The following is a 12592-nucleotide window of genomic DNA, read 5'->3' on the forward strand; positions in this document are numbered from 1 at the left end:
CTTGTGCCACCGGGCTGGGCCCACATACGGCAATTATTAATGATGGGGGTGTGGGCAAGTGAACTCTTACAGGACTATCTACATTGCTCATATGTTCAGATCTTGTTATGCCTTATGGATTTACCTTATTACTTCTAGAAGAAAGGCCATGCATAAGCTGTGCTCAACTTACTTAAAATACCTATTTTTCAGGGTTATTGTGATGTCACATTAGGTCATCTTTGCCAAGAACTTAGCACAATACCTGTCCCACAGTAGGCACCCAAAGTGATACCTCCCATCTGTCTCCCAGGTTTTCACACCCCTGCTGTTGTAAGCTTCTTGAGGGCAAGAATTGGGCTCTTTCATCACTTAGCACAGAATAAGTGCATAGTAGATGGTCAATAACTATTTAAATTGAAATCCTTTATCTTTTAGAAAATTGATTTGAAATCCAAACATGTTGGTTCTCAAATTTGTTGTTTGTAAGAATTTTCAAAGACAGTTTGTCAAAAATTCAGATTTACGAAGGCTACTGTACAGATAGTCTACCTCAGCAGGTATGGGGTGGAGCTCATACATTTTCTTTCTTTTTTTTTTTTTTTTGTGAGGGAGATCAGCCCTGAGCTAACATCCATGCTAATCCTCCTCTTTTTGTTCCCCCAAAGCCCCCCAGTAGATTGTTGTACATCATAGTTGCACATCCTTCTAGTTGCTGTATGTGGGACGCGGCCTCAGCATGGCCGGAGAAGCGATGCGACGGTGCGCGCCCGGGATCCAAACCTGGGCCTCCAGTAGCGGAGCGCGTGCACTTAACCACCAAGCCACGGGACCGGCCCCCGTTTTCATTTTTAATAAGCATTCTAGGTGATTCTGTTGAAGGCGGTCTGAGGTTGAGAAATAACGCCCAAAGATATGAGGTGATTTGCCTAAGCTCACCTAACAGCCAGAAGTCAAGCTTCAGTCTGACTTTATTTGGATATTAAGAAGATGTCTTTGAAATATCTGTAAGTAATGATGCTGGCTAGGTGGATGTTCCTTTCCTCTCTTATCTCTTGAAGCTTCACACACCTGGGAGGATTTTTAATTTTTTATTTGTTTAATTTTTTTTGGTTACTCAAATCTTAGCTAAGAGACCTCAGATCTTGGTTATATTTGGTTTTTTGTCTTCGAGAAGGGTTTTTTTTGGCCAGTTTCAGTTGGAATATATCAATTTTGAAAATGGACAAACCCTTGTGCACTGCTGGTGGAAATGTAAATTGGTACAGCCACTGTGGAAAACACTATGTTCCTCAAAAAATTAAAAATGAAACTACTATATGATCCAGCAATCCTACTTCTGGGTATGTATCCAAAGGAAATGAAAACAGGATTTCCAAGACATATCTGCACTCCCACGTTCATTGCAGCATTATTTACAGTAGCCAAGATGTGGAAATAACCAAGTGTCCATTGGGAGATGAATGGATAAAGAAGATATGAGAGAGAGATATATATATAAAATGGAATATTATTCAGCCATGGAAGGAGGGAAATCCTGCCTTTTACATCAGGACGAAACTTGAGGGCATTATGCTAAGTGAAATAAGTCAGACAGAGAAAGACAAATACTGTATGATATCACTTATATGTGTGAATCTAAAAAAGCTGAACTCATAGAAACAGAGAGTAGAATGGTGGTTAAAAGGGAGGCTGGGGTACGGGGGAAATTGAGAGATGCTGGCCAAAGGGTACAAACTTCCAGTTATAAGATGAGTAAGTTCTGAGGACCTAATGTATGGCGTGGTGATTATAGTTAATAATACTGTATTGTATACTTACAAGTTGCTGAGAGAGTAGACCTTAAAAGTTATCACCACAAAAAAGAAATAGTAATAATATGAGTGATGAAGGTGTTAGCTAATGCTATGGTGGTAAACATTTTTCCATACATGTGTATGAAATCAACATGCTGTGCACCTTAAATTTACACAATGTTACATGTCAGTTATATTTCAATAAAGCTGGGGAAAAAAGATGGACAGAGTCACCTAAAGATTTCAACATATTCCTTTTGATTCCTACATTTTTCAGAGCATTGACATAGAGTAGAAGGTTTGTTTTGAAAATGAAATATATTGGCACAATATATTTTTTATTTGAGATGTTAATTGTTCAAATGAGTACGTACTGATGCTTCTGGTTATAGAGCTCCATCGACCAGACAGAAGTGATTTTGTTTTCATTTTCCACCTCTTGTGAACAGTAATGATGACACTAGGAAAAGAAAATAATGAAACAAACAGATTTTAATTATTTCAAAAGGAAAAAATCCCCACAATTAGTAAAAGAACTCCTTAGTTTAGAGGTTGTCATTTGGTGTAGAGAATAAATGTATTTTGTGTGTGTGTGTGTGTGTGCGTGTGTGTGTATGTGTGTGTGACTCTTCAAAATATTTGAGATGATAAGTGCATATGAATCATGCCTGGTGGAATAGAGTTATGCACTTTTTTCCCCAATAAACTTTCTGTTACTTGTATTTGAGTTTAGCAACTTTTCTAGGCACCAGTGTCTCCTTAGTCTAAGAACTGAAAATCTCAATCTGTATTGGATGGAGAGTATGAAAATTTTAATTTTCGCAACCTTGCCTTAGCTTATCTTTCATCTCTTCTCTGGCCAGTGTCCCACAGGTACACAACATGAGAATACAGAGTAGCTTTCCCTTTTTTGAATATATACTTTTCCAAACCCCTTTTCAGATGCTATTTGCTTTATCTGACACACACTTCCCTCTCTTCTTGGTCGTAAAATCCCATAGGTTCTTCTTGAGAGCCCAGCACTACTGAAATACCACCACTTCCACCACTAACAATAGCAACAACAAGTATTTACAGAGTAATTACCTTGTACCAGGAAATGTTTCATCATCAAAACAATCCTACAAGGTAGGTGTTCCTAAATTCCTATTTTTCGGATAAAGAAACTCAGTAGAACAGAGAGGTTAAGTGACCTGCCTAGGTCACACAGATAGAGTAAGAATCAGTGTTTGAACCACATACAACTCAGTGCAAAACTGATGCTTTTTTTTTCTTTTTTTTGGTGAGGAAGATTGTCTCTGAGCTAACATCCATGCCAATCTTCCTCTATTTTGTATATGGGATGCCACCACATCGTGGCTTGATGAGTGGTGTGTATGTCTGTGCCCGGGATCCAAACCTGTGAAGCCTGGGCTGCTGAAGCAGAGTGTGCGAACTAACCACTACGCCACCGGCCGGCCCCCAAAGTTGATGCTTTTAATCATGGTGCTCAGATGTACAGATGTTCCCAGTGGGCCAAAAGCTCTTTGTTCAAATAGGGCTACAGACTCTGTCTCATCAGTTCCTAATTATCACACTACTAGATAATGGGCTCTTTGAAAATGGAAACTGTATTTTAGCCTAGTGCCTGGATATAATAGGTATCAAAAAAATACTTACTAAATGAATTGGATAGATGAACATCCCTCAGATCCTTTTGAAACTCACAAGTAAAGAATATTTTGAACTTCCGGCAGTGTTTTGGTCAGCAACGATTATAGTTTGAAAATAGATTCTTATATACAGAGTTTTCCTATATCCTACACAGAGCCACGAAAGCCATAGAGTTGAGAATGAAATTGGTTGGCAGGAAAATAATTGATATCAGTAATCCTTCTTTATAATAACTACTGCTACTACTGTACATGATTATAACCGCAGTATAGGGCTCTTAATTATTCTTGAGGTGTACACTCATTTGATTTCACTTAAAGATAAGTAAACAGTAACTGACATAAGTAAAAGAAAGATACTAGATTTTTCTTTGGTGTTTGATATATCTAATACCCTTTGCTAATAAATATTTATGTTTTAGGATTCTGAGTGACTCAATATTGAAAATTCTCTTGCTTGTCGAGTGAGTTCTAAAGGTTTTTATTTCTGACATGATTGGAATTTTACATTTGGTGTAAAAGGTTGCAAAGTTTACATATCTTGAAACCTGATATAGTAGATCCTGATACAAAATTTTTGGGAAATTTCACCTCTTTCTCTGTCTTTGTGTTTCCACTTTCTCTGTGTTTTATAGATCTCCATTTTTATTTATTTACAGTCAATTTCCAGCATGGAAATAATTCCAATTTCCTGGCATTCTTGATAAATAAAATCCACTTCACAATAATGTTTTTTATAGCAAATATTAGGTATAAAATTAAATTAAGAAAGAGACATACACATAGAGAAATAAGTGAATAAATACATAAGGAACTTTCTACCTTTAAGGAAATTTACAGAAGATCCCCTTAATAAAATCAAATGACATTAGTGAATATAGCATATGATTTTTCTGATGGAAACAAAGTAAATATAAGTTTTCAGGAACACTAACGTACAACTCTTTGCTAGTAATAGGAATTGGGTAAATTTTTGTGGCTGAACAAATAAAGCGAAATGGACATCTCAGGACATGTCTGCAGTTTGATGCAAAGTCAGCGCCTATGTCTGGAAGAACATTGGTTAAATGGGGGAAGGGAGGTGAAACAAGAAATTTGGCTGGATGGATAATGTGTCTCGAATGCCAGATATGGAGTTTTGGACTCCACTTGCCACAGATTGAGGAATCATGCAAGGTTTCTCTGCCGAGAATTAACACGATTAAAGCAATATTAGAGAAGATGAATTCAGCGTCAGTACCTAGTACTGAGAATAGAAACACTCTGGAGCTTCACTAGAGGACCACTGCAATACTCTAATGGAGAGGTCCTGAGGGATAAACTGGAGTGAAAGTTGACATTTCAGGCTCTGAGGTCACAATCAAACAAAATAAAACCGAAAGGGGATTCTTTAAAGTAATAGAAAGAATAAGCTTGCATGCATTAATTAATTCCCATTTATTTTTTGAGACCTTTTGGAACATTTACCATGTGCCACACCCTGTGTCTACCAAGGGTTGAGAGATGAATGAGATGATATTTTTGCCTCCAAGGAGCTGAGGGTCTAAGAAGGGAGACAAAAAAATAACCCAATAGTTGCGTGCGTTTAGAAGATTTTTTTTTTCTCTTAGTCGTGATATAAGTTTTCCTGATAATCCTCATTTTTCCCTTGGGTTTGTGCTAATGGTGTTTAGTTATGAACTGACTGGCCAGGATTGCGGTGAAGTCTGTGATACGCCGTCTGTGGAGGAGTTGGCCTCTAGTTGATTTTAAGGGAGTTTTTCAGCTTCTATTTACTGCCCCAGGCTCCTTGGCTGCTCTTTAGCTAAGGATGAAAGATCTCAGACAGCTGAGGATAAAAGAAGCGAGAAAGAGAGGGGAAAGCATCAAACTCTGCGCACACACCTAATTGGCTAACTTCCCAAAACATCCCTGGGCATCTCAAGCTTTGCTGAAGCGTTAAGATCTTGTTTTCAGGGACAGAATGTCTTTCAAATGGGTGATAGATCCTCTTGCTAGGATTTAAAAAAAGAGAATAGAATGAGCCCTCTTAGCCTACTCCTGTCATCATTTTACTTTATTTGAACAGCAATCAACTGATGAAGAGGTGCAGGCTTATAAAAAGAGGGAAAAAAATGCTTCTTTATTACTTACCAGTCTTGGGGCTCTGTCAGCAACACTGAGAGCACTTGCCAAATGAGATGATTTAGAAGTGGAAAGTTGTTTATAAGTGCAATTTCTACCCCTTTCTCCCTGAAAGCAGATGACGACTCAGATACCAGCCGTATCTCGGAGTGTAAACGAGATTCCCTGGGTATTTCTTGCTGGCTTGATCACTGGCACATGATGGAGCCGGGTGTTGCATTGACTGGGTTTTTGGGATGGGCTTAAGTGTGTAAAAAGGGTATGGACGAGTGCCAGGTGTGGGAGATCAAGATTTGGCCACCCTGAAATATGTCTCTTTACCTTGATTGTTTTCTCTGACGGACATTTGACTTCTCTCACTAACTGCCTAAAGAATTTAACACAGAAGACCTGTTCCAGGAAGGAGTTACTATCTGATGGCTGTAATATAATGTAAAATAGACGTTACAATGGGAAAGGCACCAACGGGCCCCTCTTATCAAAAATTCTGTCTCTTCCCGGCCACATTCTCTAGGTGGCCCTGCTAGGAGTTGCCAGACAAACATTTACATTTATAAGGGAAATCACCACTTGTAAAGGTATCTCCCTCTCTGTACTGGGAAAAGGGGGGATGACCTCATCTCTAAAAACTTATCAATGTGAAAGGTGAAGCCTTAAATCTGCATAATAACCTTATTCTTGTTTACTGTGCTTTTCTGGTAATCTCCTGTAACTCACTCCCCCTACCCCCAACATCCTCCTTTGTCTTTAGCTGAAGATAGTGTTTAAGACGAGAATCTCTGCTATTGTGTTGAGAAACTCAGTTTCCTTGGTTCTTCCCATGTGTACATGTTATTAAACTTGGTATTATTTTCTCCTGCTAACTTGTCTTTTAATTATTTGGCCAGCCAGAAGAACCTTAAGGGAAAGGACGGAGGGGGATTCTCCCTCTCCCCCGACACAGGCAGGTAGTAGGTGCTCAGTTAGCTCTTATGGAAGGCTGCAGGAATATTCTTCATTCACATCCGTTTAAGCTCTCTTCTCAACCATCGCAGATTGCAGATATACAAAAAAGCAGAGGTGACATTTAGAACAAAAAAAACATTGTATTGAAAATGAAGTAAGACTAATCATGTGGGGTTTCAGTCGCTAAGAATGCAACTTCGTAAAATGTCATGTGATAGATATATAGATTAAACAAGGAGGCATTTAGACTGCGGTTGCTCTGATGCTGTGGCAGCCTATGTTACTGAACCAGATTTGTTTTGCCTGCTGTCCAATTATGCCAGTTACCGAGAGGACGAGTTTGCAAAGAGAAAGGGTTTAATCAGAAGGTAGCTAAGAGAGGAGACAGACAACCAATCTCAAATCCGCCTCCAAGAAAAGTGGGGATTAGGGATACTTATGGGAAAAGGGGTCAGGGTAGTCTCAAGCGTGGGAATAGATGACTGGAGGTAAGAAGCAGTGAGGTAATTCATGATCTGCACAAACGTAGTCAAGCTTCATGGCTCTTCATAGGATGCATGTTCACAAAATGACATGGTTACCATGATCTGAGGGTGGAGCTTTCAGCTCCTCAATTTTCAGACGGTCACCTGTCAGTCATCCTCAAAGGCCCAGTTGATGAGTCGGTGATCTTAAGCAGCCTGAATTGGACAAGGAGTCAACTCTTAGTTCCTGAAAAACTTAAGCAGCTGTTACCATGGTGACCCAAACCAGAGATGTTATCTCTGTAGGGTGGGTTTTCCTAAGGTGTTGTCTAACTACTTCTGCAAACAGACAACAAACTGAGTATAATTAAAGCAAGTTGAGCCCCAGTTGCACCCATGTAAGCAAACCAAAATCTCAGCCAGTAAATGCCTCAAGGTTATGAGATCAAAATGCTAAGGACAGCCAACCACAAACAGCCAACTAGACTTTAAGCTGCAGCCAGTAAAATAATTTCCTTTCTTTGCTTCCACAACTTGTCTATATACTAAGTCTTTCCTCTGACTCATGTGTGTAGATCGCTCCTAACCACTTCTGGTTTTGCGCTGCCCTATTTGAATAGATTTTTGCTGAAATAAACTTAAAATTTTTAATATCATTTAGTTTATCTTTTAACAGTAATATATACTGTCGTATATATATGTATGTATACACACACGTATGTATATACATGTATATCTATATGTATATAAAATTGCCTGTTTTGTGAAACATTTTAGACTAAAAATAATACTGAATCACCTTTCCCCAAATTCAGGTACATTCTCTGCCTATCTGCATAATAGTCACTGGACAAGATTAGTTTTATAAATTAAATGGGTTCACCTCCTTTTTCTTTCTTTTTTTTTTTTTTTTGAGAGGAAGATCAGCCCTGAGCTAACATCCATGCTAATCCTCCTCTTTTTGCTGAGGGAGACCGGCTCTGAGCTAACATCTATTGCCAACCCTCCTCCTTTTTTTCCCCAAAGCCCCAGTAGATAGTTGTATGTCATAGTTGCACATCCTTCTAGTTGCTGTATGTGGGATGCGGCCTCAGCATGGCCAGACAAGCGGTGCTTGGGTGCATGCCCGGATCTGAACCCCGGGCCGCCAGTAGTGGAGCGCGTGCACTTAACCGCTAAGCCACGGGGCCGGCCCCTCCTTTTTCTTTCTTTCTGTCATTTGATCAAACATTAGATAATATTAGTGGACTAACTTTAGACTTTTACATGTTAACTCAAGTGATGTATCTTACTACCATTTTTCTTTGTAAATAACAGACTAGTGTTTCAAAATTAGATGCCTTTTCTAATTGTTAATATTTACTTATGGTTTTAACTCCTTAGACATTTTTTCGCCCAGACTTCTTTCAGTCTCATCTTTAAAGTCAAAAAAATTGCACATTAGGGGCCAGCCTGGTGGCGCAAGGGGTTAAGTGCACACGGTCTGCTGCAGTGGCCCGGGGTTCACCAGTTCGGATCCTGGCACACACCGACGCACCGCTTGGCAAGCCATGCTGTGGCGGCATCCCATATAAAGTGGAGGAAGATGGGCATGGATGTTAGCCCAGGGCCAGTCTTCCTCAGCAAAAAGAGGAGGATTGGCAGATGTTAGCTCAGGGCCGATCTTCCTCACAAAAAAAAAAAAATTGCACATTAATAAAAGAGAGAATATAAGATCATAAGACTAAAAATGACCTTCATATGTTGATTATTTGAATTCCATTCATCCAAAAGGATCACATAATTGGGTGTGAAGGTTATATAGCTCTTCAGCAGTGTGTAGAATATTCTGATTTCTAATTATAATTAAAACTAAAGTCATTTTTCTTGTTTCCAAAAAGAAAAACAAGGATGTTTAATAATATCTGCTCTATAAGGGGCTCTTTCATGCCTTGGTATGAAACTCCCATGGCCAGAATGACTGATTATTTCTGCAGATATTATACCAAATATATGAGCCTTCAATTAGATTTCAGCACTCACATTCCTCTCAAATTTTAGTAAACAGAAGGATAACCTGAGGAGCATGTTAAAAATGCAGATTCCAGTACTCTGTCCATAGAGATTCTGATTTTGTAGGTTGGGGGTGGGGTTCTGGAGTCTGCATTTTTAGCAAACACTCTCTGCTGTTTTTGGGGATCCTCACATTACCCTTTGAAAAACACTCTGTCTGGGCTTTGAAACTGCTCTCAAGGCAAATCTCACTCAAAGGCTCACTGTTCCAATATGCCCTCCTACTTCTCGTAATATTCACTCTCCTCAGTGCAAACATAAATGTCATCAAATTATATTCTTGTTCAAAACTTAAGTGATTCATTTTTGTGGTTTTCATATGGTTATGTAATTCTTTGTGAATTTAGGAACAGCCTTAATGACATATAATTTCTTTGTTTAAAATTTGCATATGAGTGAAGGGATTTCTCATGGATAATTCCACATTTTAGATGAAATGGTAAATAATCTACCATTCATAGACTTGACCAAAGTGTTTTAGAAATAGGGGAAGAATCTACAGGACTTTTTCAGGAAAGGAGAGTTTTTGGAATAATCTGGAATTTATGCTGGTCCATTTTAGGTTATTCAAAAATGTCAGTCATTGATTAAAATAAGTAATGTGTCAGGCCGGCCCCATGGCTTAGCGGTTAAGTGCGCGCGCTCCGCTGCTGGCGGCCCGGGTTCGGATCCCAGGCACGCACTGATGCACTGCTTCTCCGGCCATGCTGAGGCCGCATCCCACATACAGCAACTAGAAGGACGTGCAGCTATGACATACAACTATCTACTGGGGCTTTGGCAGCAAAATAAATAAATAAATAAAATTAAAAAAATAAAATAAGTAATGTGTCTTTATTATTTTTTAGTCTTTAAAAAAATGAAGTATAGCCTAACTTGAATAAAGGTCAATGGGAAGTTAAAAAATGTGAAGAGTTGTGGCCGGCCCAGTGGCGCAAGCGGTTGGGTGTGGGCGATCTGCTGTGGTGGCCCAGGGTTCGCCTGTTTAGATCCTGGGCATGCACCGATGCACCGCTTGTCAAGCCATGCTGTGGCGGCATCCCATATAAAGTGGAGGAAGATGGGCACGGATGTTAGCCCAGGGCCAGTCTTCCTCAGCGAAAAAATAGAGGAGGATTGGCAAATGTTAGCACAGGGCTGATCTTCCTCACACACACACAAAAAAATGTGAAAACAAATTTTGAAAGGAGCTTCCTTTTGCCAAAGAATATATGGGGGTATTTGTAGTTGAAGTGAGCTACCACCTGCTATATTTTATAATTTGAGAGAATTACAAAACTGAGCTCCCTGAAACTTTCTAGAAGAAGTATTGACCTGATTTCTAGAATATTCTGTCCAATAGAACTTTGTGCAATGAAAAAACTATTCTATATCTGTACTGTCCAGTATGGTAGCCATGAACCACATGTGCACTTGAAATGTGTCTACTGCAATAGATGAACCAAATTTTTAATTTTATTAAATTTTAATAAATCAGATTTAAATAAGCACATGTGGCTAGTGGCTACCAAATTGGACAACACAGGTCTAGATAATATATTCAGAATTTAGCTATAGCCATAAACATAGAACTTACATATACCAAACCCACACAAAATACAAAGTCCTTAAAAACCTCAAGTATCTTTTAAACACGATAACTGGAATAGTGGTTGTTAAATGAACCGTTCAAGGGGGAGACAATCAGCCTTTAGGTCTTTATTTTCCTCTGTGGAATAAAGAAGAGTATGGCCAGATAATATCTAAGGTTTCCCCAACCTCAATGCTTCATGATTTACATTTAGATTGTTTCTAGGTGCTTAAAGTGAAGAACAGAGAAATCAAAAATACATTTTTCTTGGCTTACTGCTGTTTTCTATCTACAGATTTTTCTTTTTGTGGGTTTTTGTGCTTTCATAATTTCAGTTATCATCTCCATGGAGATACACCTCAGCTCTAAATCTCTTCGTGTGAACTCTTACACAAACTCTCGTCCTACAATTACAGCGACTTAAGGTTATCTCTTTTTGGGTATTCCATTCTTAAACTCGATATAAACAAATAAATTGTATGCTGAATTGGCTCCCCTCTCCCCATTTATATTTTGAAGTCCTAACCTACAGTATCTCAGAATATGACCATATTTGGGGATAGGCTCTTTAAAGAGGTAATTAAGTTAAAAGGAGGTCATTAGAGGGGCCGGCCCAGTGGTGCAAGCGGTTAAGTGCGTGGGCTCCACTGTGGTGGCCCGGGGTTCACTGGTTTGGATCCCAGGCGCGCACCGACGCACTGCTTGGCAAGCCATACTGTGGCGGCATCCCATAGAAAGTGGAGGAAGATGGGCATGGATGTTAGCCTGGGGCCAGTCTTCCTCAGCAAAAAAAAAAAAGAGGAGGATTGGCAGATGTTAGCTCAGGGCCGATCTTCCTCACAAAAAAAAAAAAAAGGAGGACATTAGGGTGGGCCTTAAACCAATCTTGTGAGGCTGATATCCTTGGAAGAAGAGGAGATTAGGACATAGACGCACACAGAAGGAAGACCTTGCGAAGACACAGGGAGAAGATGGCCATCTGTAAACCAGAAAGGCCTCAGAAGAAACCAACCCTGCTGACATCTGGATCTTGGACATCCAGCCTCCAGAATTGTGAGAAAGTAAATGTCTCTGTTGTTTAAGCCATCCAGTCTGTAGCACTTTTTGTTATGGCAGCCCAAGCAAACTAATATAATATCTAAAACACTAAACTTCATATATTTTGTCAGATTTGCACATTATCTAAACCTTCTTTCTTTATTTTTCCTTAAAGCATACAGGCATTTTACCCATCCCATATTAAGGAAACAAGCAAACAAACAAATATTTGAATAATGTTACAGTTTTTAAAGCTCTGGACTTGGGTGTTTCTATTGCTTATTCCATACCTACCATTTTTGAAAAATCTTGTGATTTTTTGCTTTGCTGCTGAGATTCCACCTTCTTGGAATATTCATTTCTCCTTTTATGCTTGTTCTAATTCTAATTAGCTTCTAAGACCTGGTTCAAGTGGTCTCTGAATTCAGGATGAGCTACCATTGTTCTAAACTTTCATTGCATTTTACATTGCCCTCCATGTAGCTTATTTACTCCAGTACATGGTCCCTGTTTTATTGATTAAAAAAAATTTCCAAATTCCCAGCGCTATGGGAGCTCCTGGTATTTAATAGGCGTTCCAGAAATATTTTTAGAAATAAACATCTAATAGTCTTGACTGTTTAGATCCTAAATTCCTTGGTGGTTATTCTTTCTCATGTTTCTTCAGGTATTCAGTGTTCATTGAGCATTTACTATATACAGGACACTACTTGTTAACATTTCACTTCACTTGGGCTGTATACAACGCTTTAGTCAAAGTGTATTTTCTTTTTGCAGAATTGCTTGGTTGGGTAACCATTCAAGCATAAGAAGCATCTGCTTGATTGTGCCATGTTATTTAATACTGATTTGAACTGAACCACTTGTGTGAAAAGTGGGTAACTGTGATAGTTTGATTTGTATTGAAATAATGTGCTTTTAAATATCTTTGCTCTTAAATACATCTATGCTCTTAGATGTATCTTTCCTTTG

The sequence above is a fragment of the Diceros bicornis genome, chromosome 21, assembly GCF_020826845.1.
Source record: "Diceros bicornis minor isolate mBicDic1 chromosome 21, mDicBic1.mat.cur, whole genome shotgun sequence".
NCBI lineage: Eukaryota > Metazoa > Chordata > Mammalia > Perissodactyla > Rhinocerotidae > Diceros > Diceros bicornis.